Here is a 26148-nt window from a genome sequence, read left to right as displayed (position 1 = left end):
GGTGGAGGCAGGAGGGCTGGGGTCCTGTTTGTACCCAGGCTGCATTTGTGTCCCGTTTCCCACTGATAAGAGCAGCCCTCTGCCCTTCAGCCACAGCGAGCCCCACCCGTTGGCCAGGGGCCAGGATAGGAGCACAGTGGGGTTCAGAGGTCGAGCTGCCCTGAGGGTGGTGCCCTGCTGCCACTGACGCCTGAGGGCACCTGCGCAATCCGACCAGCCAACCCCCCTTCCCCTGCAGTTCTGGGTGCTGTGGTCATTGGCTCTTCATCTATTGTACTAACAGCCTTCCTGCATATGTGGTAATGATGCAACCAGCAGAGTCAGGCATTGGGGGTCATGGACCCTTGTGGGAATCTGATAACATTTTCCCATCAGAAAAATGCACATACACTAGAAAATATTGTAACGATTTTGAGAAGTCCAGACCCCATGTCCCCAAACCCATCCATGGAACTAAAGTCTTAGACCAATACAGCCTAATGGTTACATGTTCAAACTGGAGCCAGGTGGCTTCGTTCAAACCTATCCCCATCACTCGGTAGTTGTATAATCCTGGGCAAGTTATTTAACTTCTCAGTGCCCCCAGTTTCCTAATCTGTAAAATGGGAAAACTTGACATACTTTCCAAAGTTGTGAAAATTAAATGAGTTGATATAAGCACTCAGAATCATGCCTGCCACGCAACGCTGAGTAAGGGTCAGCTCTATTATCATGCAGTTCTGTTTATTTAATGTACTCACCATGTGGGTAACTGAGCCCGCAAGACACTGGCGCTCTGTTTTTCTCTCTCTCTCTCTCTCTCTCTCTCTCTCTCTCTCTCTCTCTCTCTCTCTCTCTCTCGTCTCTAATAGCCCTTGGAATCCTGAATCCCCATTTTCAGAAGTTGTGGCCTTTCCCAGGAACTGGATGGGTCCAGATGGTTAGAGGCCAGAAGGCTAGGGAGGTCATAGCAAAGCCCAAACCCAGGTCTGAGAGAGGGTAAAGGGAGCAAGAGAGTGAGCCAACCAGCCTCTGAATCCAAAGAAGTCCAAATACCCTAGGGTGGGGGTGGGGGGAGAGCCAGTTGCTTTATAAACAAAGCGCTGGCCACCAGTGTGCTGCCTAGGGGGGCCTCCAGCACTGCCCCCACCACAATCCCCTCAAAGGCCGGGTGCTGCTACCCCTTCAATGCCCTCATACCCGTCTGCATTGCAGAACCTCTGTGGATCAAGACATGGGGAACTGGGGGGCTTCTAATCCCCCTACAGCCACCAAGGCCTCAAGGACAGCAGGTGGGGGGCTGAGGCCCCAACAACCCCTAGCACCCTGGGCCTGTGTGGGACTTGCAGGCATCACCCAAACTCCAGCCTCACCCAACCAGCCATCAATCTTGGTCATGCATCTAGGCCTTTCTAATGAGTTCCCGTTGCCTGGAATGCCCCCCCCCTTGCCCCTTGGGACACTTACTCACCCTTCAAGACCCTAGCTCCAGTGTCATCACCTCTCCGAAGCCATCCCCATGCACCGCCACCCTTCCTGCCCCCACGTCCCATTCCTCAGGCTCCTGCCCCATTCCCATTCCATAGATGAGGCTGAAAACCAGCACCCTCAGGCCCGAACAGGACAGAGAGGTGTGGTTTTTTGACTTGCACACCATTTTTCTTTCATCTGAGGTTACTTATCAACATTTTAAAACCGGGAGATTTCACATAAAAGTCAGAGCTTCTAACTTTTTTTTAAAAAAAGATCATGCTCTGGTGACACGGGGCACGCATCCCCACCGGCCACCATCAGCTGAGGCACTTACAGCTCTCACCGGTGTATTCTCTAGTTAATACAGTGCCACAGGCCACCTCCTTCCCTCAGCTGGCTTCCTACCCAGCCCCTGGGCGCACCTGAGTGTGTGGTCCATGCACAGTGGACTCGGGACATCCCTACACACGGCCCTGGGGCCTGTTGCCTGGAGATCCCAGAGCTGGATCAAGACTTACTGCCCTCTGCGTGGGCAGGCCCTGCCTGGCAGCTGGCACACAGAGGCCCTCCCCAAATACCCATTTCCTTTCTTCCCCTTCTCCACATGCCTGGGTGTCCTGAAGGCCGGGGACAAGTCTGATGTATCCTGGAAGCTCCCATGACTTTCCCCAGGCATAGGTCCTTATTAAGTCCTTAAGAGATGAATGAATGAGCACATATTATTATTCCCAATTTACAGATAAGGAGACTGAGGTTCCAAGGTAAAATGACTTGCCACAGTCACATAGGAAACCGCTAAATCTTAAACAGGTTTCCTTCCTAACTTCAAATTTGGTCTGTCATTCCTCCATGAAACTCAGGGGTTTCTATAATAAAAATCACATCAATAATACCATTTAATTATCATCATTGTTATTTTAATTGCTATCACATATTGAGAGAATTTACCATGAGCCGGGCCCTGGGCTAAGCACTTTTACATACCTTATCTCATTTATTCCATACAACCAATACTGTCATTATTCACATTTACAATTGTGAGAAAAATGAGGCTCAGAGACATTAAGTCACTTGCCCCAAATCACACAGCTAGTCAGTAGCAGAGCTGAAATTTGAACCCAGACCCCATGAGAAGGAGCCGCCTTCTCCTTCTCCTCCTTCAGGGGAACTTTGGCTGGGATGGGGAACAGCATGAGGGGCCTCAGCCACCAGAGGTCTCCAGCCCTCAGCCAGACTCCCATTGAGCTTTCCCAGCCCTAGGCCCAGCTTTCCCTGCCAAGGTGCTGGGGATAATGAATGAGATGCTCTGGTCGTCATGGAGACTCCATGGCAACGCCGCACTTTCGGGAAATACCACAGTAACCGTGGCCACTGCTCTGGAGTTGAAAGTCACTCCTTACCCCACCCCCCATTCAAAAATGCTCTGGTTGCCCCGTGAGTCTCTGGGACCCAAAGAGAAAGGAGGCAGAGGTGCATGGGTCTTCTCAGAGACCCAGCTGTCTGGAGATCAGGGGAGGGGAGGGGGTCCAGCTCTGCCCTGGATGGACAGGTGGGCTCCAGAAATGCAACCAAGAGCTCCCTGAGACTGCACTTTCTGTGCTTTGTGTGGTGAAGTGCAGCTAATGTGTAACTTGCATATACTTGGTTATTGCGATGTGCAGCAGGCCCCCTGTGACAGGCTGTATGCCTCATGTCATTTCACCCCAACAATCTGACACAGCAATGCAGCGGCTGCTAACATGGCAGTGAAGGGCTCAGACTGGGCTCAGCCTGCCTGGGCTTGAATCTGGCCTCCATTATTTACTAGCCCTGTGACCTTTGAGCAAATCTCTCAACCTCTCCGAGCCTCAGTTTGCCCAAGTATAAAATAGGGTTTATACTACTTATCTATCTCAAAGGGCTGCTGCCAAGACTGAGAGGATATGTATAAAACAGCTCAGGGCCCGGCACACAGTGTTATAGGTTAATAAAATGATGATCCATTTAACAGATTTGGAAATTGAGGCTCAGGAAGGAACTGGCCCAAGGACACATATCAAACTAAAAATCCAGAAAAAGAGGAAGGATGGTCGGGTTTGGGAGCACCCTGGGATTCAGGGACAAGCAGATGACCGCTAGGAGGACAAGCTTGGCCCTGGGCACTGAAAATGCAGGCCTCTGCAGGTTTTTGTCTCAGGTGTGATCTTGCTGCAGGTGGGTGAATGGAGGAAGATTGCCACAGCCTTGCATGCTCACCCAGCCCAGATTTGATTTCCGGGATCATTCCTGACAATGTCCCCTGAACGTAGTACATGCACACGAATGCACAGGCAAACTCACATGGTGCTGACATGTCCACATGGTACCATCACAGGCATCTGGACCACAGGCAGAAGTACGGGTTGGGGAGCTGAGAGGAAGTGCAGGGAGAGCCCTGCAAGCAGGCTAGAAAGTATGTAAATGGGCACTGGGCTTGGGGGAGGAGAGGTGCTTGCACGCCAGGCTCTGGTAGCCCCACATGCAAACCCAGGGCCACTCCCCACAGCTGACCCAGCCCCTCCCAGCCTGTCACACCCCCAGCACAGTCATGCTACCACCCACTACCCAGCCACACCTCATAGCTACCCAGCCACCCTGCCCCAGCCTGTCCCACCCAGCAAGTATAGATAGCACAGCCTAGAAAATCCTCCACATTTGCTTCCCAGCTGTGCGGGAGTTTCTCCAGCGCAATTACACTCCTGGGAGGCCAGGCCAGAAGCAAATCCCTCCTCTGCTGGAATGTGCTGCACACCCCATCCCCCACAGCTCTGCAGTGCTGCCTGGCTGGGGGCCAAGCTGCTGCCCATCAGTCACCCTGGAGTCCAGGGCCGCCACCAAGGGACTGTCAGCAGTCTGGCCCAGAGTCTCAGGGACACAGAGTGTGCAGTCCACCCTGCAATGGGCACACAGGAACACTGAGGCCCAGGGAGAGAAAAGGAACCCCGAGGGTTGTGCCGGCCAGGCCTGCCCCACCACCACCTACCTTGGCCCATTTTCTTGTCCATGAAAACCCTGCCCATCCCACTGCAAGGTCAGCCTCAGCCGGGAGTTGGATTCGGCCAGCCTGGATTTCAAAAGTCCTCCAGGAGCTCTGCTGCTCTGCATCCCACCGTGCAATGCCGGATTTGCGCTGCCACATGACAGCTGCTCTCGCAACTAGAACACAGGTCCCCCAATTTCACCAGAAGCTTTCCAAGGCAGAAGTGCTTTCCTACCCATAGTAGGTGCCCAGGAGCCATGTGCCCTTGCCAATCACCTTCCCTTTTTGAATCTGCTATGAAGTATCTCCAAGCTAAACGCATTAATAATATGAACTTCCTTTTATTAGACCTGATACGCTTGTACTGCATGTGATTATTTCACCCTTATGACAGCACCATGACCTACTTTTCACTCACTCTACCGATGAGGAAACTGAGGCCCAGAGGAGGCCATGAGGTGCCACAGTGATCAAGGCTTACGAGGGGATGACTGGAATCTCAGCACAGACCCTCCTAGCTCAGCAGCTAGGGCTCAATCATCCTTCTGGACCACGGGTCCTCCGTGCTCTCCCAGGGCACAGCAGTGCCCCACACATCCCATTCATGGCTCCCTTTGAATGGTGTTCTTTCTGCTTTTGTTTTTATCCATTTTATGTGTATTTTAACATAAAAGCAGCTTCTAAAGATCCTTCTTGGAAGCAGACCCACAAATCATCCATCAATCAACAAGCAAACAAAGCATAAAGCCCTGATTCACTCCCAGGTTCTCAACCCGGGATTTGTTGTGGGTTCCCCCCCACAGGGGATGCCCAGCAAGAAACCTCAGGAACTTAGACCCGCTTGTTGAGAATCTGTCTTTCTTCCAATGGGCGGGCACTGCTCGAGTTGAGAGTTTACCTTTGCACCAGCTCTGAAGAAAGGGTTGACCGAGTAAACAAACAAGACAGCTTGGGGGAGGGGAAAGGAGCGGGGAACAAGCAGATCAGGACCAGCTGCCCTCCTGTCCCTGAAGCTCCCAACACAGACCTAGCTGGGCAGGCCCATCACAGGGCACGCTCCTCATTAGCTCATGCAGTTTCCCAGAATAGGGCTCTCTCCACCCAACCCCCAAACCTGCCTATGAACATAGCCAAATCCATCTCTGTTTTTCTTAGGCTCAGATCCTAGGCACTTGAAAAGAAGAGGATGATATTTCCTTACAAATATCACAACCGCCCTCACTGATAGCAGCCAGCAGTGACCAGCCCCACACCCCGGCTATGCTAAGAGCTTTCCCTTATTACACCCACTCCTCATGCCTGAGAAGGTGGTGTCACTGATGTGTGCACATGACAGATGAGGAAACGTAGGCTCAGAGAGGATGTACAACTGACTCAGAGTCACACAGCTGGGCAGAGGTGGAGCTAGGAGAGCCCCAAGCCAGCCTACCTTGGAGCCCAGGCTTCTTGTAACCCTTATAGGGACCTGCTGTCCAGCGTTCCACACCATTCTTAAGCTAGTTCTGCAGCCCAGACAGTATCCAGAGAGAAGCTTCCTGCAGGTGACCAGCCCCGGCTGCTAAAGGCAGGTTGGCCCAGCTTCTCTTGCAACCGGAAAGCCTGCACTGGCACAAGCGGCGCCCCAGGTCCCCAGGAAGGCAGGACCTCAGCCAGCAGATCCTCACCTTCCCCTGACCCAGGGGCCTCTGTCATCCCAGGCAGGCAGGCAGGCAGGTACCCCACATGAGAAAGGGGGGCTGCCTCTGTGCTAAGGAAGAGCAAAGAGATACAGGAGTGGGGGTCAGAAACAGGAGATCTCAGGTAAGAGCCGACAAGAAGGGCAATGTTGAGCAGCCTGCCTCACGTGTCTGCTGCACACCAGGTATTATAGCAAGCACTTCCCCCTGATGACCTCATTTATTTGCCATGTATTCCTAATGAAGTAGAAACAAGTTTATCATGCCCGGAACTTCTCACCGGTCTGACACCCCTGCAGAGGAGCCGCAAAACACCAGTCAGACCCAGCGCCTGCCTTCCCACACGCCCACCCAAGTCGCCAGAAGCCCCCTGAGAGATTCTGAGAAGCAGGCATATTTGGGGGCCTCCTCTGACGGATGCAGAAACCAAAATCTACGTGGGTCTGAAGCCCATATCAGCTTCCCAGTGCCTCCAACTCGTTCACTGTGCGCCTCTGAGCGCGATCCTTCCCGTCTCTGAGCCTCCGTTTCCTCAACTGGACAATAAGGGGAGTGGACTAGACCGGGCGTTTGTGACCTCCTGGGGTTACAGAACCCTTTGAGAATACAATGAAGGCTGCTAGTGGACTCTACCCCAGACAGGTGCCAAATTCAGGGTGATTGGGACTAGTCCCCAAGTTACAGACATGGAAACCCTCTAGAGGACCCTCCGGCTCCAGGGAGGTGCTCAAGGTGCTCAGGGTGGTGCTCAAGGTCTAGACAGCACTGAGGCCACGAATGTAACATCTGAGCACCTGGGGACCTTACCATTCCAACTCTCCCTACGGTCCTGCCGTAAATCTCTAACTTCAGACCTGTTGGCTTCAGGCAGATTGGTGGACTTGCCGAGCTGTCAGGAGAAGCTGCAAAAGACACTGAGCTCTTCCTTCCTTCCATCCCTCAGCCACAGCCTCCTTCTCCTCCAATCTGCCAGGTCAGCCTGGGGTGGCCCCGGGGAACACTGGAGGAACCCACTTCTGGTCCTGAAGGCAGACAGGATCCCACACCAGGCTCCGGGCCAGCCTGCCCCACCTCTGCGCCCCGGGCCCTGCCTGCGTGGGTATGAACGCGCGTACACTGCCTGTATGCGTACATGCAGACAGACCCGGGAGGACTGGACAGGAGGGAGAGCCGCAGGGGCTGCGGTCAGAGGGACGGGGACGCTGGGGAGACAATGCCAAGACCCACCAGAGCTCCAGGCAGCAGCCGCTCAGCTCCGCTTCACTTCACCGCGTCCTCTCCATGGCTCCACACTCCTCACTTAGCACGGCCGCACCTAATCCCAGAGCCAGGACAAATGGCATTACTGTTGGCCCAGCCCTCTCCCCGGGAGGAAAGGAGAGGAGGTGGCCCTAGGGCACCCTGAGCCACCAACCACATTCCTGGAAGCTTCCAGCCCCCACCCCATGTCCCTTGTCAGAGGTCAGCAGCCTCTACCTCCAGGATATCAGGAAGAGAATGTCCTGTCCACTTCAGCCCTCCGCCCAGGGATCCCCACAACAGGCAGGGACTCCTGCCTTGGCGGCGTCTTCCACAGAAGAGAAAGCATGTCCCCAACCCTCCTGCCGACGGGGCCCTGGTTCCCCTCAAGATGACAGCAGCCGGGAGTGGAGGAAACCTCACTGGCAGCAACCGTAACCTGGCTCTGGCTGCAATTCTGCCTGACTTCCTAAGTGATCTTAAGCAAGTCCCTCCCCCACTCCTGGCCTCAGTTTCCCCACCTGTCCTGAGACAAGGAGGAAGAGGGACTTATTGGGGCCAGCCGGTGATCAAGGCATCTGTGACACTAGCTTTTGGCTCCCACCCCACTACAGCCCAGCTGCCAGGCCGTTCCCATTGCCTCAGCTCCGGCCCCCTCCACACCTGCACAGGAGGAAGGAGGGGGACTGCCAGTGTGGAGGGGGCAGGATCCATGCCAGAGAGTCCGGGCTTAGAGCTAAAAAGGGCCTTCCACAGCCCAGAGAGAAGAAGCAACCTGGCCACGGTCACACAGGCGTCTGGAAAAGGGCCAGGCTGACCTGGCTTCACTTCTCAGCAGCAAACATGGAGGAGTGTCCACCTGCAAGGGTATTTGCCTTTTTAGAGGACGCCAACAAGAGCACAAGGCAGCTTGCTAAGGGCAGAATGTCAGGCCCCAAGAGCAGCAGGAGAAACAAAAGATGGTATGCCTGTAGGCATGGGGGTGGGGTATGAAGACTGGGGCGACTGTCCCAGGCCCCCTCACGTCACACCATGAGGGTGGCCTAGGATGCTGTCAGCCCCAGGTAAATCCTAGGAACCTCTGCAGGGATGAGCATGCAGCCTTGGCCACCTCTTAACAAGTCCCCTGAGGCCCAGCCAGCAGGCCCGAGGGTGGTGATGGAGAGACTGACCCACATGGATGACCCAAGACCAGGCTGCCAGGAAGACACGAAAGCCTTGGAGGAAACTGAAAAGCTCCAGGCCCCGTGAAGGGTGGAGGGAAGCCAGGTGTGCTGGGGGCGATGCAGAGAGAGGGAAAGCTTTGAGGCCCTTGGAGCTGCAGAAGCCCCCTAATCTTCTGGAGGCCTGGAGGGCACCACACGGGGGCCTGCTGAGACCCAAGGTCCATGAGAAAGTAGCCTCGTCCCTCCAGACTCCCTGATGCTTGTCCCTGCCACAGGAGTCACCGCCAACATGCCTCGGCAGTGAGGGGCTCAATAAGCTTCCACGGAAGCACTGCCGGCGGGGAAGGAGCGGGAGGCGGGGGCAGTGGGCAGGAGGTCCTTGCTTTCTCTGGAGCACAGACAGTTAGAGAGCAGAGACAGTGCGGGTGGTCTACGGATTGCAGGTTCCTTGGTGAGCCTCGCAGGTGTCCCAGCACCCCAAGGATCAGAGAACAGTCCATGGGATCAGAACATCACACTTCTAGTCCTAGACAGGCTCCAGTAAGGCAAGCAAGGCCGCAGGCACGATGCTAACCCTCTCAGGTGCTATTATAGCTGCATGAGGCTGGGCCCGAGTGCCACCCCACAGCAGCACCTGAGGGCGAACTCTCCTCCAAGGTGGCTCCAAGAGCCTCACTAGTGTCACCCTAGTCCCAACAACCTAATCCCACCTGCAAGTGACTTCAGGCAAGCCCCTCTCACTGCTCCTTTCTGGGTCTTGCTTTGCTCACCTGTAAAATGGAAGAGTGCCAGGTGCTCCAAGGGTCCTCCTCACTCTAAGCTGGGCAGTTCCATAGGGAGCATAACCAACCACCATAGCTCATCCCAAGCACAATGGCCCCCAACTCCCCACATCCATAAATCCATCAGTCACTACACTCCAGGCGGAAAACATATTATACAACCTCAACTACGTAACTGATGCTGGGCCCTGTGCTAAATACTAGGCTCCGCGTCAGCAGGGCCTCATCTTACAAATGTGGAAACTGAGGCTCGTGGAAATTTAGCAACTTGCTCAAGCTCCCGGTTGGGAAGGGCTTAGCTGAGATTCAAACCTGGGTCTGGCTTTAATCCCTACATTTCATCAGCCACAGGTCACCCAAAACCCACTCGAGCCTGGAGGGAGCCCTCGGGTCTTTGCACCTCCCACATCTTTGAATGTCCAATGCTGGGGCTGATGGGAAAGGCAGGCTGGCGGAGGTCTGCAGCAGGCGGGGATGGGACGCCTGTGTGGGCGTTGAGCATTGGCAGGCTGACCAGCCTCCAGCCAAGCCAGTTATCCACTGCTGTGGCTACAACGTCCTCATCACCACCAGCACACCACAGCCACCGCCATGCCGTTTTTAAATCACTACACAGTTGCAAAGCTTTTTCACAGACGTTGCTTGGGCATCACATGACAACTTTATAGGAACATAACAGGGACTTCTTTCTCAAATGAGGAAAGTGGCGTTCCCAGCGGAGGAGTGACTTCCCAAAAAGCACACAGTGAGACGGTGTTGCAGAGTGAAGTTAGAACCCACATCTCCTGCCTCCTGGCCCAGGGCTTTGTCTTCCCTCCAGGCCCTTATCTTTCCAGTGAAATCGGCATTGATGGGCCTTTATATTATAACAACAATGGCCATTGTTGAGAGCTTCACTCTGGGCCGGGTATTATACCCAGGACTTCAGATGTTATCTCATTTAACCATCAGACTGTCCTCCTAAATTAAGTATTGCTACTGTTTTCATTTCACACTGAGGCTCAGAAACGTGATGCATCTTGCCCCAGGTCGCCAAGCTATGAAGGGGCAGAGCTGAGATTGGAACCGAGATCAGTCTGGCTCTGGGGGCTGAGCTCAGAACCTCTGTGCTGCACTGCTCTGTCTGGGACGAGAGGGGCCAGGAGACCAGACTCACTCAAATAGTGTGAGTGCCTGGCAGGTTATAGGAAGATTATGATAATAGCAGGACAAACAAAGCTCTCGGAGAGCCCACAAGACGGAGGTTGGTACAAAGGTCCGGGCAGGAAGCCAGGAGTCTGAGCAAGGGACAGGGGAACACAGGGAGGTGACAGATAGGAGGAAGGCGGCCTTGTGAGACCTTGGTCAAGTGCCTTGCTCTCTCTCTCAATTTACCCAGCTGTTGAGAAAAGTCCCTGGAATATCTCCAGAGCCCCGTCCATCCCTAAAAATGCTGGGATCCTGGGAAAACAAGCAATGCTCGGTGACAGCCTGGCTGGGAGCCCTGGGGGACTCTAAAATGTCCTTGGCTGTCCTGGCACGACTCAACTGCTGGGAAACGGGCTTGCAAAAGCACAGGGCCGGGCTGGCATGCCTGGGCACCACTGAAGTGTGGGTCCTCAGGAGGCCACATTCCGCCTCTGTCAACCTCTCCATGGCTCCACAGCAGCAAGCGCCATCCAGCCTGGACCCAGATCAGGAGCCGAGGTCATATGCAAGTGCCCAGTGGAATGCCACAACACGCCTGCCCTGCCCCTGCCAGCCCTGTCCAGAGCCCTACATGCAACTCAAGTCCCCTCAACGTCATCTGCCCCTCAATGCCCCTCAGGTCAGCCACTGGGACGCAGAGACAAGGGGCCCTGTAGGAAACCTTAGGGAAAATGACCCATCCTGAGGGACCTGTGCAAGGCAGAGGCTACCCACACCAAGTCAGTGAAGACCCTCGGGTGGGGAAGGGTGATGGAGTCCATCAGGGCCAGCCCTCAGTGGAAGGGGCTCAGGGACTTGCCAAGAGGACCCAGCCCAAGTCTCCACACTCACAGCTGTCCCTTCAAACCACATGTGTAACATGCTCCCACTCAACAATCTTCCATGGCTCCTGCCACCCACCAGGCAAAACCCCTTAACCTGACCCATTACACAGGTCTGTTACTAACAGCCCGTTAACTGGATGCGGTATGTGCACAGGGCCTTTCCTAAGTGCTTTGTGCACATTTTCTCATTGAACCCTCACAGGAACCCCATGATGTGATGCAGGTACTATGGTTTGCCCATCTTCACAGATGAGAAAATTGAGGCTCAGAGAGGTTAGGTCGCCCAGAGTCCCACGGCCAAGAGGTTACGCCACTGGCAGAGAAAGGATTCGCCTCTACGCCTGAGCTCCAAATGCAGGAGGTTAAGCACTGTGCTACGTGCAGCCTCCTGAAGTGCTCCCTGCCACCCTCAGAACCCTGGGCCAGCTCAACACTTCTATGTACAAGAGGGGAAACCAAGGCACAGGACCAGTCTCTACCCATGTGCCCCCACCACCGTATAAGCGCCAACCTAACACCTCTGACCCGGAATCTCCATTTCTCTCCCCAAGCCGGCTGCCCTGCAACCTTCCCTGCCTTAATAAAGGCCAACAACTGTCCTCAGGCCAGAAACCTTGCCACTGACACCCTCTTTCTCTCACACCCCCATCGAATCCATCGGTTCATCCTGCAAAATCAATCCAGAAGCCAACCCCGGGTTGCCTCCCTGACCAACCCCACGCTGCGTTTCTCCCTCATCCACATGACAGCAGCAGTCTCCTGGTCAGATTCCAGCTTCCACCTCCAGTCTCTTCCCCATGCAACAGCCCACACCATCCCTCTCAAATGGAGGTTGAAACAAGTCTGACCTTGGCCCAACCCCTCAGCATCTTCCCCTTTACTCAGACGAAACAGTCAAGTCTTCTTGGTGGGTCAGGAGGCCCATCTCCCACCAGGATGGCGCTTAGTCTTCCCGCCCCAGCCACACCAACCTCCTTGACATTTCTCAAGCACATCCCGTACCCTCCTGCCTCAGAGTCTTTGGGATGCTGTTCCCTCTACCTGGAATGTTCTTCCCCAGGTAACCCATGGCTCCCCCTCTCCCTCCTGAAGTCTACTTACCAGACTTTCCAAGACCACCACCCAACACAGCAGAGCCACTCCCTCAAGTCACACTTTTAACCCCCAACTAGTTTTACCGTGCTTGCAGGTACTTCTCACGACCTGACAAATAGCTAGTGCTGAGTTAGTATTTGTTGGTTTGTTGATTCTATCCCCACTACTAGAAAGTCAGTCCCACATCCAAAACAGGGACTCGGTCTGTTTTGTTCACGGCTGTGCCCCAGTGCCTGGAACAAGAGAGATGTTTTAAAGGACCATTGCATGAGCAACCACTGCCTTCCTCATTTGGACACACCTTACAGTTTCTGCAGCCCCCTAAGATACCTGGGTGACTTGAAGCCAATTTGGTACCCCACCTACGCTGGCTGAAACCCAGAGGGTTGTCATAGGAACTGTGCCCGGCCAAATCCCCATCCTGTCTTGGGACCATTGACGGCTTAGATCAGAACAGGGCAATTACATTGGTCCCTGTCCGATGCCTTTGCCCACCCTTTTGGCCACTGAAGGAGAACTTCTGGGCCTGACAGCTGGGCCCACACGGCAGCTGCAGCCACTAGCAGAAACACAGACTGGGCTGCTGCTCTCCTCTCTCCCAGCCCCCTGGACGAAGGCTGCCCCATGCTCCCAGCAAGAGGAGGTGGAGGAGGGAGGCCCAGTGCCACGCCTGCCCTTTTCCTGTTGTCAGCAGGACCATCAGAAGGAAGCTTTGTTCTCCGAATAAAGAGTGTGAAGCCCAGTGCCAGGCGGAAATGGGCACAGAGGCAGCTGGCCCATCGGCAACAGTTTACGGGGAAAAAAGGAGGGGGGAATGGATGCTGTTTGAGGGGTAATTTGCACACCCAACTGGTTTCATGCCTCCAGGGAAGCTGTGAGGGTGGTGGCTTCACTTTTCCAGGCCCGAGCCTCGAGGTCATCATAGACAATCAGATGATTATCCCAGCTGAGTGATCGGGCACTGACCCTGCAGAGGGGGGTGGAAACAAAGGCGTGTGGCCTTGCCTGGGAGTCAGAAGACTTGGAGTCCAGGCCCGACTTCCCATGTACTCATAGGTGACGTTCGGAGGGTCCCTTCCTCTATGTACCTCAGTTTACCCATCTGTAAACGGCTTGTCCAGGCCTGCACTTGAAGCCTCAGCCTACCTGCCACAGAATCACATAACACAATGCCCTTCGGCCTGTGGCCAGGTCAGTCCTCCACCCTCCCCGGGCTCAGGCCCTCCCTGCGGGGCCTGACACCAGGGACCCAGTCCCTGCCCACTCTGACCCTGGCTCTCAGCCTGCCTCCTCCCCTGACGTCAGGTGATTCTTCTCCTGAGCTGGTGCCTGAAGACTCTGAAATCCTCCTCAGCCTGGCCAGGGTGGGGCCAGGAGTGGGGTCCTCACCCCACCCAGACACTGGCACCTGCTCCATCCCTTTTCGTGGCTCACAAGGAACTTTCAGCCATCACGAAGAGCCCAGCATGTTAGTGCCGAGGTGAAGGAGGAGCCCAGAGAGGGAAAGGGGCATGTAGATGTCACAGAGTACAACTGCCACCCAGGGGTCCTCCCTAGCAGCCCTGGGGGTCCTCAAAGCGTATCTACGGACCCTCATGTCTGAAAGGAGAGGGAGACTATTCCCAAAACTGAAGCGATCAAAGACAGGGGACAGAAATCTATATGCATTTTTTTAGAAGCTTCCCAGGTTTTTCTTGTACCCAGAGCAATTGCAGCCTTTCAACTAAGACCTCTTCCAGGAGGAGATGTCTTAGCTGGCCTCAGGGGATGGTTAGGATTTCAATTAAAAGAGTGAAATAAACCTTAGCTGGACAGACAGCTGGATAAAGGAGCTAATGGATAAAGCACTACTCCAGAAGGAGAACAAAGCAGAGAAAGGCCCCAAGGAGAGGAAGCCCAGTCTAGCAAACACCTGAAATGACCCTCTCGTCCCTGTCCCCCATCCCCGCAGGATGCAGAGGTCCTCCCTTCTCCCTGAGCACTCCTCCAATTCCTCTGGGACAGTGAACCGTGGGGACAGCTGCAGGTGAAATGTTCCTCTCCTTGGTCGTATTGCAGCTTGGGGACACTTTCAGTGACTGTTTATCCGCAGCTTAAGAAGGTGTCTGGGTCAGTGGCTAAGCAGCCACAGCTTATGTGGGAGAGGATTCAAAGGCCACGGGGCAGGCAGATCCAGAGCCTGTATTAAATGGAACCTTCACAGCAGGTGGGGAGCACCACTGCCACCCCTTCGTTCATAAAGGGAGCACTTATTATCCTCCTGCTGTATACACGGCCCTGAGCCTGCGCACAGTGCTTTAAGGGATGCAGAGATGAGTCAGTCCCTCACCCTGCACCACCCTCAAAATGCCTACAGAGCAGACAGAAGAGGTACCACACTACAGCGCAGGAGAGAAAGCAGTCCCTGCCATCAGAGCAGGATTGCAAATTCATGCCTAGAGGGCCAGAAAGATCATGTGCAAAGTGGCAGGTGGGGCTGGGGCAAAGTGGAGGGTGTGTGCTTCATCTCTAGTAGTGACCACTGGAGAATGGAAGCTCAAAGTTTTCTGATCTTCCAATTTTTGAAGTAAAGCCAGAAATAGGGTTATTTATGTAAAATCTCCTGTAGGCAACTTTTGGCATGGGCCAAGCAAAATGTGCCTGTGGGGCGGATGTGGCCTGCCAGTTTGTGGCCTCTGTTTGCTTAAAAGGGACAGAGAACATGCTGTGGAACTCAGCAGAGGTCGATTTCCCTGCAGCTGTGATACCAGGGAAGGCTTCCTGGAAGAGGAGGCATTGGTGCTGGGCTGAAAGGATAGGGAGAGCACGCCTGGGGAGGGAGTCAGGGGGAGGGGGTGGGTGTACTTGCTGGAACAAGTCCCCCACCCCCTGCCTATGACCTGCCTTTCCTCCTATAAAGGAATCCCTGTCTCTGTCCCCAAAGCAGGCACAAAGGCATCAGCTCTGTCTGTCCCCAGGAGGGGCCACCTGCCCAGCAAACCTCCGGACTAAATCAATTGGTGGCAGAATAGCACAGGTTCGATTTCATCCCCAGAGCTTGAAGAACAGGTCAGTTAATGCAACAGCTCCATTGGGGGAAGGGAGAGGAAGAGACAATGGAGACAAAAAAAAAAAAAAATAAGGTTGAGAACCGTGTCTTGCCTGGCCAGGCCCGGCTGGTTACATAACCCTGCTTCAGGACAAAGGCAGGGTGGAGGGAAGGGGTTTGGGCTAGGGAATCCCAGAATGCAGAGGGGTTCCCCCTCCCTCCCATCCACCCCACTCTCCAACCTTGTTCTACAGAGAGTCCTGGAAAGCCCAACACAGAGTGCAGAGCTGGATGGGGAGACTAAGACCCCAAAACAAGACACTTAACAGGATCACACCGCAAATTAACAGAGAACTGGAACTGATAATGATAGCAAACTTTTACCAAGTGATTGCTTTGTACCAGGCACTGGGATAGGTTCTTTATGTGCATTATCTTATTTAAAAGCCTATCACACCGTGAGATAACTATTCTTATTCTTCCCGTTGTATAACTGGGGAACTGAAGCAGACACAGTAACTCACTCATAGTCATGCAGCTCACAAGTGACAGTACCGGCTTAGAGGTACTGTCCGTGGCCTCTGAGACCACTCTGAACCTGCACTGCCCACAGGCTACTTTCTACTACACACTGCTTCTTCACCGGCCTTCTCTCAAGCCTGCGGTGCACGATGCAGCCCCTTGCCCTCTTGTCAGCACTGCAGGGGACGCTGAGTCCTCTGACAACCTGATGAAACCTGTGGACTCCTCTCTGCAGAAAAAGAATACACAGAAATGCCTCCAAAACGTTGCTTATGATTTCGGGGACTTATAGATGCCTGCATCAATGAGAACGGATGGGTCAAGATCGTGGGATACATGGGATCCAGAGATAGGAGGTGGCAGAGGACAGGGGCTTCCCCAGTCCCTCTGGTCCCCCTCATATCTGTAAATGTGGAGCCCAAACGCATAGGCGCTTAAGTCCACAGGCCTGAGCATGAATCAGGCTCAGGGCCTAGTCATCCCTTCAGGGCTGGGAGAACGGAATGAATCACGACATACAATAACCCTCGCCTCGGCACCCACTGGGTATGACTCACAGCTCCCAGCTGCTGGGCAGAAGGCGCACAGCTGGGCCCAGCATCTGGACAGGGGTGGCATCACCATGCAAACCATCCCAGCCTCCTCCCAACCATGCGAGACACCATCCAGTGGGCCCAGCTCATTCCAGACCAGACCTGGCCTTGTCCCGAATCCAGCAGCTCTCAGTGTTTCCAAGGGGGACCCCACCACAGCTCCTGTCCAACCTCCATGCCAGCTGGGACCCTGGGAGAGGTAAGTCAAGCCAACAGCCCCTTGCAAGGCACTGGAAGACCCACACTCTAGTCCCAAGTCTTCTGCTGCCTCACTGTGCAACCTCAAGCAGGCACCTCCCTCCTCTGAGGGCCTCAGTTCCACCAACTCTAAAATGGGGAAACTACCCAATCAAGTCCTTCCTAGCTCCAAAGGCCTGAGTCGAGACACAACCGCATCTGACAAACTTTGAGGGGCCCTGGGATCCTGCTTCAGGAAGTTACATAAACATCCTTCAGAAAAACAAAAGTCAAACCTAAAGACTTTACTTTTTTTTTTCTTTTTTTTTAAGGATATCAAGAAGACTTTTTTGTAGTCCAACTTCCCCCATCCTACTTCCATTGTTCTAAATATCCTCTCAGGACCTAGAAAATACATTTGGTTTCCGTCTGGGGTTTGGGCTTCTCGGCATTCTTCCCCTTGGAAGCTGCCCCACCCCTCCTTGGCAGCTTTCTCCCCAGCACACACCCATCTCTGCCCCCCAGCATTGCTCTGGGCCAGCCTCAGGGCTCCAGCTACCCAGCCTGCCAAAGGTGAGGGGGGGCCGTTTGCGGGAAACAAAGCCTTCCCTGGTCAGAACAGAGACAGCTCTGGGATCTGGTCTCCGCTGTCAGTGTGTGGGCCTGTGCGGGCAAGTCCCTGGTCCTCCCCAGCTCTCGGTTTCCCACTGAGAAATATAGGGAACGCTGCGTCAGGAAAGCCCTTGAGCTCCTGGGCAGTACCTTGGGGACACTGAGGCAGAAAAGAACAGCAGGGTAGACAGTGGGCTCCGATCCTGACCTCCATCCCTTGTGCTAGAACTAGAGGAAACCCCCCTTTTGTCTCTCTGATTGTACCTCTTGCCCTCGTTGTGGGACCTGGAACGTAGCACTGATTATCTGTGCCTCGAGTGGCCCATCCATAAGACAGGGAGAGTAGCAGCGACTGCAGTAAAAGCCCTAACTTGGGGGCCTGAGCCCTAACCACCCCAACACAATCCCGTCACTGCCGCCGTCCAAAGCCGTAGTCACGCATTAGAGAAAATGTACATTTCTGCATCTTTAGAAAGCCAGTCTCAGTTGTGCCTGCTACACAAACACTCCAGGACTACCCCCTGCTGCCCTTTTCCAATGAGATCACGCTTCTAGTCCCTCCTACAGAATCCTATAGAATTCCTAGATCAATCACCTTAGGGCTGTATGGCCTCAGTGGTTTCACCTACAAATGGGGACAATACTAGTGCCTCCTTTACAGGATTATTCTGGGGATGACACAGAAGTGTCTAACAAGCATCTCTAAGCTCCCAGTAAGTGGAAGTGGCAGTTATATGATCATCTTCATTAAAATTATCGATGCTCGAAACCACTGGGCCCTCTCAGATGACATTTGGCCACTGTAATCACCCACCCATGCACCCGCACATCTAGAACATACCCTTCTCTGCAGCAGGACCCCAGCCCTGGCCCCAGCCCCAGAACACAGCTGGCTTGCTCCTGGCACCCATCCTTGTCACCTGTACAGCCCCCCCAGCACCTAATACTGCCTCCCTCAAGTAGCCCCAGCACTGTCTCCTGTAATCCAGTTGCGGTTCTATTGAACCCCATCACTGTATCACAAGATTGTTCCCTGGGGTTAGAAAGCTGTTACAAGATGGTGGCTCCTTGAAGATAGGATGGAGAGAAACTGGGCTTTCCTCTGGCTCCCCCACGTTTGCTGGATGTCTGGATATGCTGACAGCCCAAGGAGAGAAGCATCATTTTTTTTTTTAATTATGCATACCTAACCGAGTGTTTCTCAAACTTAAGCATGCATTGACATTACCTGGAGGGCTTCTTAAAACAGACTGCTAGCTCCCATTCCTCCACCAAACCCCTACCCCCGTTTCTGACTCAGTGTATCTGGGGTGGTTCACCTCCAGGTGAATCAGGAAGAGCTTCCGTGAACAGGTGATGCTGACACTCCTGTAAAAGCAGGAGCTGCCCAGGTGTGAGGAGAGGAGGAAGGGATCCGGGCAGAGTGTGCAGCGTGAGTGAAGGCCCTGCGATGACGACATTCCTTTTTCCTCACCTGGCCTCTGCCTGGGCAGGTAGGGTAAACCAGAGGTGCCCTGCGCAATGACTATAGCAAACCTTCACCGAATGCCACCCTGGACCTGCCTGGACAGGCTGATCCTTGGCCAGCCTGAGGGTGATGGGAATCCACGCCCTGCCTCATGAAGCCAGACCTCAGGTCTGAAGGAGGCCAGAGTCCTCACCACATGTCAGCCACGTGAGCGCCAGGATGCTGGTCCACACCTCCGGACACAGCCCCTCCCTCTTGGATACTTCTGATGAAGTTTCCTCATTTCTGGTGCTTCATCTGGCCGGAGCAGCCCCTCAGAAATCAGGAGACCCCTCTTCCCCCGAGTCGGAACCTCTCTGGGCAAAGCTGTACACCTCGCCAAGCCTCAGTTACCGCATCTGCTAAACGGGGATGATACGTATCTATCTCCATCTGCTGGTGGGAGGGTGAGATGAGCACCTTAGTCAATAACATCACCGACTGTAACAATTGCCAAGGAGCTTGTCGTTAAGCACCTTCCCTGCGTTACGCTCTAAATGCTGTGAGATGGGGACAATCATGATCCTTTTTGTACAGATGAAGAAACTAAACAGCTTGCCCAAGGTCCCCCAAGTAGGAAGTGGCTCAGCAGGGATTTGAACCCAGATAGTCTGGCTCCAGAGCCTGCCTCCCAGCCCCTGCTCTGTGTCCTAGCCACCTGCCCCAAGCCCTGGCCCAGGTCACTTCTCCCTGCCATCGTCCTCTCCCCCTTCCCAGGGCACAGGGAGGCTGGCCAGGAAGCCTCTGGAGGATCCAGGCCACAGTGCACACAGTCTGGGCCTTGGGTCCCTGGTCGTGAGGGCAGCCACAGGGCCTGCCAGCCAAGCCATCTTATCTGGCACATGTTTTAGATACTGCCCAACATGGCTGCCAGGCTGGGTCTACAGAACTTGAGCACCTTAACCTTGATGAAAGAAGGGAAGAGGAAAAACAGGTGTAACAACGAGAGGAAATCCTGCCAGGCTTCCTGGATAAGACCAGCAGCTCCTGCACCCCATGCCAATTGCCCTATCTCTCGGCCTCAGTTTCATCATCTGAACAAGCCTTCAGAGGCCATGAGACAGGAAGTTCAGGAACTCAAACTCCCCAGAGTCTTCTTCCCTCCATCTCTGAAAGGACAGATCACCTCCCAGGCATAAACAACAATAATACCCATGGTATCCTTGAAAAGTTCCTGCTTACTGGGCTCTTACTATGATCTACTCAATCTCCCTAGCAAAATAGGATTCTTACTCTCTTCCTTTGTCAGTTGAGGAAATTGGTGCCCAGAGAGAGTTAGGTAACTTGCTCTGGCTCCCACAGCCAATGGTGGCAGAGCTGAGATTTGAACCCAGGACTTTTGACTCTGCTCTGCAATGTTGCCTACCTCCACTGGTGCAAAAAGGGGCCACACGCAGCCCCTGTTTCTGGGGCACAGATTCTGGGGGAGATGAGATATATGCTTAAGAAACCAAAATTCAAAGTCAGGTGTGTGAAGGGCCCGTGAAAGGGCCAGATAATAGGCTCTGCACACATAAAGCAGGGAGGAGGCAACACCAGCTCTGAGGAATTAAGAATGCCACTGAAGCTGGGCACTGGCGGGGCAGGGGAGAGGATTTGGGGGCAGGTGAGGGGCTGTCTCTGGGATGCAGTGTCCTTGCCATGAGCAGATGTGGAGGCAGGAAGGGATGGGACGCCCACAGGGAGGGAAAAGTGGCAGGCTCTGTTTGACGGCTGAGGGGAAATAGAAAAGGGCCCTGCAGTCACATAGCCAGCCACCTTCCATACCTTGCTCTCCAAAAAACGAATGTTCATTAATGTTTTAAAATTAGATTACTCCAATCCGTATTAAGAAATAAAACAGGTAGGAATCAAAAGGGCCATGAACAACTTAACACACACTCTCTTCCATCTAGATAAGAGCTTCGTCACCTCTGTGACTCCCTTGGTGACAGACTGGCTCTAGCCCTGAGGCCACAGTCCCAGGCATTCAGGTCCACTCCTTTTACCAAGCTCTAAACCTCTAAGCGAAAGCTGATGAACAGAGCTTTGTTATCAGCCCCGCAGGCGGGAGAAAGCGCCTTTGCTGGTGGACCCCAACACCAGGAGACCCTGCTTTAACCTCTACTTTGGGGAAGGAAGGAGATTACCCTGCCCTCCCACTCATCCCACCCCTCCCACTCCTCACTTTTAAACCCACCAGCCCTTTCCTCCAACCCCTACTGACTCAGCCTGATTCACGATTCAGCCTTATTTCCTCCTATTTGAGGAAAGAGAGGCCGAACCCATTTCACAGACTGCGAAATGGAAGAAGGCTCCAGTCCTCTGTCAAACCACAGCTCCCAGCAGCCCAGGTTCTGGTGGCTGATCCAGACATCCGAAGGGGCCCCTTGAAGGTCAGCTGGGCTGAGTGTAGTCCATGGGGCAAGGACACTCCCAGGCGGACCCTGGCATGTAAGGGGAACTTCCCAAGATGTACAAGAAGGGGAAGTTCCAAAAAGCTATGAGAAAAACAGGGTGGAAGTGGGCCAGGCACCACCCCCCGACACCAAATGCTGAGATTCTAGGGTAGAATGAGAACTGACAGAGTTCACCCAGGCCTGCCCCTCCTGGTACAGACCCTCGACACCCTCTCCAACTCTCCAGCCTTTTTGCATTCCTTCAGTAATGGGGCCCTTGCTTCCTGGCCAAGTAGTTTATTCCCGTTAGCTTCCCTGTAACCCTTGGTGCTGTCTCTGCCCTCAAAAGCCACACAGGACATGACTATGCCCTCTGCCTATAGAGAGCCCTGCAGGGACTTGAAAGTAGTGACACTGCCACTGAAGGGTCCTTCCCCAAGTCTTAGGCCACCTGTGACGACCTTGATTCCCCAAGGCAGCTACCAAGTCCTGCAGCCCCTCTCTTCTTCCCTCTCAGTCCCATGGCCTGAGTCAGACTTTGGTCAGCTCTCTGCTGGAGCACAATGAGCATCATCTCTGAGCTGGTTGCAACCCAGCCCGCCTTGCCACCATCTTTGGCCAAATGACCTGCGAAGAGCAACACCATAGGGCAGAAGCAGTTTGGGCCTGCGTTCAAACACAGCTCTGTAAGTGACTTGAGCACTCTGAGCCTCCATTTCCCCATCTGAAAATGGGGCGGGGGTGGGGTTACCAGCACCAGCAGCTACTTTGCAGGGGTATTGTACGATTTCAATGGAGCGTCTGTGAGAAGCCTGGCACAAGGCACAGTAACAGGCATGGACTCAATGAGCTGCTTACAACCCTCTGTCCTCTCCACTGGCTGCAGGATAAAATCCAAACTCCTGAGCAGATACGGCGAGCTCCCCACAACAGATCTTGTCTCCCCCTGCCCCTCTTACCACAGCCTGCAGCCCCACCAACACTTCCTCCCCCAGGAAACCCTGCCGACATTAACAACCGACATTAATAACCGAGGAGCTTTCCCCTCCACCGACCTTCCAAAGCCCATCTATCACTGATCACATCCTGCCTCTTCACAATCACTTGATCCTCCTCTTCCCTCCCCCATCAGATCTGCAGCCTCTCCAGTCAGAAACCAGCAGCACCTTTAGCCCATTTCGTGTACATCACCCCTGTCCACATTTTCCATACATATTTAACAAATTACCCTAACGTTCCATTTCAAGTAAAGAATGTCCAAGTCCTCAAAACACTCCGGATATTTCAAGCCATACCCCAAAGCAAATTCTAAACCAGCAGAAGGCTGCCCAGTCTCTAGGGACCTTCAGGTCTGGCTTTGGTCCCTAAGTATGGAAGATGGGTCAAGCAGGTCCACAGCCCAGGACAGAGACCAGGGCCCATTTCTAAGTTTCTCAGATGTAGACTTTCTCAGGTGGCCCGTAGGCCAACTGGCAACCTATGATTTCATATTCTCGACTTCCACTTGTGATTGTAAAACTGTTCTTGCATACCTCTTGTTGACAGGAGGCTCACTACCCATCTTGTCTTGCTTTCTGGCTCCTTCCCTTCACCTGTTGATGTTCCCTGAGGCCTCCCCCCTACTCTGATCATGATGACAAGGACAGTATGACCACATGCTAAGGGTCATCCCCATCCCTTAACACTCCTTTCTGCCTTCTGCTCCCTCTGCTCATTCCCCCACACTCCTGAGTTCCGTCAAAATCCAGCTAGTGGAATTTCCACTCATATTCCTACAAGCTGAAAGTGAACTGTCGGCGCATGAGGCCCCTATTCCCAGGGCTCAGGAAAAGCCTCCAGACCCTGCAAATCCCAGGTGCAGGGCTGGAACAGCCCTCAGAGCAGTTAGAACAGCAATGCACAAACTTTCCTCTCCCAAGTACGTACTTCTTTCATTCATTATCTACTCCACTCCATTGTTTTAAGATGGGATTTATGAGCCAATAATTTGCTCTCTATTCCTTAAAAAAAATTACTCAAAGCCCCCAATGAAAGCTTGATCAACAGCCATGAGATGGTACCTCCACCAAGAGACTGGGCCAGCACAGGGCACCCACGCCAGTGCAAGTCTGGCCCACGCCACATTCACTCGCAGGTTATTTACGGAGAGCCCGTAGTGTGCTCTAGGTTCAGAAACCCACACACGCATGCATTTTCCATCAGGATTCTGCAGGCCTGATGCTGGCTCCAAGCCCACCCCCCATTAGGATCCTCAAGGACCTTTGGGGCTGGGGCACCTAGAGCCACCTGTAAGCTTAGCACAGAGGACCCTGCTGATGAGTCACACAAGAGGACAGCTGAGAGAGCAATCCCGTGGCCTTAGATCTCTCATCACCCCACGGGCTCTGCTTCTGGGCCCTACCTCTGCTCCCTGCTAATCTGAAAGTGACCTGGTCTAATGGAGATGCAAGGCACTGTCCTCCCCTGGGTGCTGGGGAGAGGTCTGTTGACAAAGCCACCAGCTGTCCCTAGCTGAAGCCAGGGAGACGGGCTCCTCCCTGTACCACCCGCACTGGGAGAGCGTTTCTGCCATGGGCCCAGCCAGCAACAGAAATTGGACCATCACAGAGCTCCAGGCCCAGGCTCCAACCGACGTCCCCTCCTGCTCCAGCCTCCCACAACAAGAGCCAGGGCACAAGACGTGACTGGCACCAGTGCCAGGCAGGAGCATCACTTGGGGGTAAGGGTACTGGGGAGAGGGGGCAGGTGTCCTCATAATTTCAACTGAACATGAAATTGTGAGCTTAGTCACAACAGGATCTTGTAGAGCCCTGTTAGTTGAAACTCAGGCTGGGGGAGGGAGTCAAATCCACTTCCCACCTGTGTGACCTTTGCTATTCTTTGCCTCAGCTTCCCCCTCTGTAAAATGTGGTTAACAGTAACGTCGAAGAATTAAATGAAATCGTATATGTAAAGCAATTAGCTCAGTGCCTGGCCCATAGTAAACATGCAATAAATACTTGCTCAATACAAACATGCCACTGTTTACTGAGGTCCCACGGGTTCTCATTTCATCCTTATTCTGGCAGATATTATATTTTGCCCATTTCACAGGTGAGGAAACTGAGGCTAGAAGGTAAAGAATCAGTCCAAGGTCAGCCAGCTGGAAAGTGACAGACGCCCAGGTCAGTCTGAACCTCAGACCAGGAGCCAATACTGCCCCAGGCCATTCCCTATGCTTTTTGGGGGGTGTGGGGGGCGTAGCAGCACTAGGGCATGAAGGGAGCTGGGGTTCTGTATCCCCTGGCCCTGGCATAGCTCCTGGCTGACCCAGGTGTTTGAATCTGAGAAAGAGCCAGGAGGCCAGTCCCCGGATTCCCAGCCTGCCCCAGACCCACGAGTCCATGGGCGCCCCCTCCTCACCCTGTCCCAGGGGCTTAAAGGGCAGCGTTCAAAGCAGGGGTTCTGGCTCCCGAGAACCTGAGGGAGGAGGGGAGCTATAGGCCAGGCCGCTCTCAGCAGGGAGAAAACCGGTCCGGCTGCCTTACCCTACCCGAAGCGGGGACCGGCCTCTAACCCCCTCCCTCGCCAGACAAAAGTTTCCCCTGTTCGGGAGTGGGGAGGGGGAGGGGGCATTCCTCGTGAGTGACATTATCCGTGACCTACAGCTGCCGCGCTGCCCTCGCCCGCACCCCGGCCTGCCCCCGGCCCGCGCGCGGTCCCCCACCCCTTTGTCCTCCCACCCCCAGCGCGGGGCCCGGCAGACTCTCCTCGCCCGCCCGGCGCCCGCCCGCACCAAACTTGCGCCGGCGGCCGCCTGGGCCCCGCGCGGCCTGCACGCCGGGCTCGGGCCCCGCCGGCTCCGCGACAGGGGACTGGCCGGCCTCGGCCCTGCCCGCCTCTTACCTGCCACGGATGGGCGCTACGCGGGGGAGGGGGCGCTCCCTGCGGGCCGCCGGACGCCTGGGTCCCTCGGCGGGGCGTGCGCCGCTGCTCCGGCCGGGACCGGGTTAACCCTTTCGCGGTCGCCGCCGCCGCTCCCACCCCGGCGCCGCCGCCCGCCCCGCCCCCGGCTCGCTCTCCTCCCCGGCCCTCCCTGCCGGCGCCCAGCCCCCAGTCCCGGCGGCCCCCGGTGCTGCCCTGGGGCAGCTCGCAGGCTCCCCCCTCCCGCGGCCGCGAGGTGGGGGTCTCCCTGCAGCCTGGAAGCTGGGGCGCGCCGCGTCGCCGCCTGCGGGCCCGCGGAGCACAAAGGGGCGAGTCCGCGGGCGGAGCCCCCCCATCTCCCCTTACCCCCGCTGGCTGCGGCGCCTACCGCCCCGAATCGCGGCCGTGGGAGCGGGGCTCGATCCCGTGATGCGGCGTGGGTGCCAGCCCGAGAGCGGCTCCGAGGCCCGGGCGGCGGTCCGCGAGAGGCGAGCGCCCCGGGGCGGGGGCCGGGGCGGGCCCCCGAGCTGCTATCGGGGTTGGATTTCTCGGCTTCCACCCGGATTCTCCCTCGGCTCTCCCGGCCGAGTCGGTGCTGCTCCGCGACCACGTGACGCGGGGCTGCCTTTGACCCCGGTCTCCGAGCGGGTAGGGGGCGGGGGCCAGCAGGGGTGTCAGATGCAGGACCCACGAGGGCCCGGGGCGGCTGCCTGGCGTCTCGGGGGCGTTGACCCCCGGAAACAAAGCCCGGGGGGGACCAACAAGTTATTCGGGGTCAAAGAAGGAACAGCGCTGGGGGTCGGAGAGGCTGTGGAGAGAACCAGGGGAGACAAAGCCCGCGCCCGCCGCGCCTCCACGGGCTCTGGGAGCGCCCTGGCCGGGTCCGGGGGGCTCTGGCTCCGCAGCCACTGGGCTGATGACAACCCTCCAGGGCCTCGTCGGACGGCTCCCCAACATCCAGGTCTCCGCTGGAACGACCTGTCGTGGACAGGTCTTGCAGGGGCCGTC

The 26148-nt window shown here is 55.1% G+C and overlaps 1 protein-coding gene across 4 annotated transcripts in view; it reads right to left on the bottom strand.

Moving 5' to 3' along the window:
• Positions 1-25748, bottom strand: part of NDST1 (N-deacetylase and N-sulfotransferase 1) — a 67299-nt gene extending 41551 nt beyond the window's left edge. Inside the window, exons 1-2 of one of the 4 annotated variants that reach the window (XM_081034966.1) lie at positions 25507-25748; positions 7354-7441 (exon numbers count right to left, since the gene is read on the bottom strand). The gene's annotated coding sequence lies outside the window, so the exon portion shown is untranslated. The remainder of the gene's footprint in view (positions 1-7353; positions 7442-25506) is intronic. The other 3 variants (XM_081034968.1, XM_081034969.1, XM_081034967.1) reach the window with 3 other exon arrangements.
• Positions 25749-26148: the final 400 nt, after the last annotated feature.

This window comes from Rhinolophus hipposideros, assembly GCF_964194185.1.
Source record: "Rhinolophus hipposideros genome assembly, chromosome: 23".
NCBI classification, from domain to species: Eukaryota; Metazoa; Chordata; class Mammalia; order Chiroptera; family Rhinolophidae; genus Rhinolophus; species Rhinolophus hipposideros.
Note: the sequence above shows the minus strand (reverse complement) of the source record. Positions and strands in the feature narration are given on the sequence as shown.